This window comes from Triticum dicoccoides, chromosome 4A (genome assembly GCF_002162155.2).
Source record: "Triticum dicoccoides isolate Atlit2015 ecotype Zavitan chromosome 4A, WEW_v2.0, whole genome shotgun sequence".
NCBI classification, from domain to species: domain Eukaryota; kingdom Viridiplantae; phylum Streptophyta; class Magnoliopsida; order Poales; family Poaceae; genus Triticum; species Triticum dicoccoides.
In genome coordinates, this window is record NC_041386.1 from 17,464,547 (window position 1) to 17,466,535 (window position 1,989).

Below are 1,989 nucleotides of genomic sequence, written 5' to 3' on the forward strand. Positions count from 1 at the left end.
GGGGACTACACCCAGTGGGTGCACTTAGCGTGCCCCCACCGGTTTGTGAAATCCAGTCGACCAGTCGACTGAGAGAAAGATTGACATCATAAAGCCTAAGGCCGACTGCCAGCAGTCGACCTTAGCCTTGGGGACTACACCCAGTGGGTGCACTCAGCGTGCCCCCGCTAACACGGAGTTTATTCGACACACCCAGTGGGTGACTAATATAAATTCCGGAAAAGAAAAGTTTTTGGTAGCATATCCAACAGAACAAACAGCAGTCGACTGACCTGGACATTGCTTTGGAGGGCAGAGCTGGCGTCATAAGCTGCCTGGCTCGCATCCCGGATGGTCTTCAGCTGCTCCATCATGAGTCCCGCCTGGTGTATTGCCTCCTTCGCTGCACCAGCTTGGTCCTCTGGGACGTGGTGAGTCGTGAAGAGGGAGGGCTGCTGAGCACTCGTCAGTGGATTCGCGAAGGACACTGTGTGTCGAGTGGTGTTCTCTTCCTCCACAGTCAGAGTCTCAGGCGCCGTCGCATCCTGAGGCACCTTACTGGCGGGCGTTTTCCGACTCTTCCTGCGTGCCAGTGGTTCTTCATCGTCGTCGTCGTCAGGAAGATCGATAACAGTATGGGGCGGAGCTGCGGAGAAGGATCAGGATCAGAGATCGCGAGTCAGTCGACTAAGAATGGTATTAAGAACACAGTACCTGGATTCGAAGTCGCTGCATCCTCCATCTCGTGGTCATCGGCCCGGGCCGAGGTCTCAGAAGTAGCAGCACTGCAACTCCAAAGGATCAGTCGACTAACCTCAGCGTCGACCAGAGATAAAGTTCGCACAGAATAAGAAAATATGAGCAACACAATTACCCTGATATGGTGGGGATGGACACCTTCATCTTAGGCAGGAGCTTGGTCGGCTTTGATGAGGCCGCCCTGGGCTGCTTCGGCGCCTTTTCAGTCGGCGCCGGAGAGGTGGTCCGAGGGCGCTTGGTCGACTGAGTGGCGGTCGCAACCCCCTTACCACGTTCGGTCGAAGGGTCGTGGACAAGCTTCGACCGCCTTTCTGAGCGCGGTGGAACGACCTCCTCCTCCTCTTCTTCCTCGTCCTCGATGTCATCTTCATCACCTTCATCATCATCATCGTCGTCGTCATCCCCTGCAGCATCCGAGTCCCATTCCTCCTCTTCCTGGCTCTCGCCCCCACTCGCCTCGCCCCCGCTCGCCTCGCCTTCCTTAGTCGAAGCTTGTGCCCCATTGGGCATTGAATACAGCTCGGTGAAAGCCTAGCAGATGCCCAAACAAGGATCAGTCGACCAGTCGGCAGGGTTAGCAGAAATGAATACGACAAGGACACAATGGAAAGCGGAGCGAGTGTACCTTGTTTGGGTCGCTGTTGTGGTCGAGTGGAGGAATCCTTCTGGCTCCGCGCGGGTTGTCCCTGTTTCCGGTAACGGCTACCATCCATCTTTCCAGAGTGGCATCGTCGACTTCTTCTGGATGGACCCTAGTCTCGTCTTCGGGCCCACAGTACAACCACATGCAGTGGCTCCGGAATTGAAGGGGTTGGATGCGACGCCTGAGGAAGACCTCCAGAAGATCCATGCCCGTCACCCCCTCCTGAACCAACTGCACCACGCGCTCCATCAACATCTTCACGTCGGCTTTCTCCTCCGGAATCAGCTTCAGAGGGGAGGGCTTGTTCACTCGGTCCATGGTAAACGGAGGGAGTCCACTCGACTGCCCTGGCGTCGACTGGACCTGACAGTAGAACCAAGTCGACTGCCAGCCTCTGACGGACTCGGGAAAGGACATGGGCGGGAAGGTGCTATTGTTCCTCACCTGAATCCCCAGGCCCCCACACATTTGGACGACTCGGGTCTTCTCATCACCTGGGCTCGCCTTCTTCACGGTCTGAGAGCGACACGTGAAGATACGTTTGAACAAACCCCAGTGCGGTCGACAGCCCAAGAAACCCTCACACATGGACACGAATGCAGCAAGAT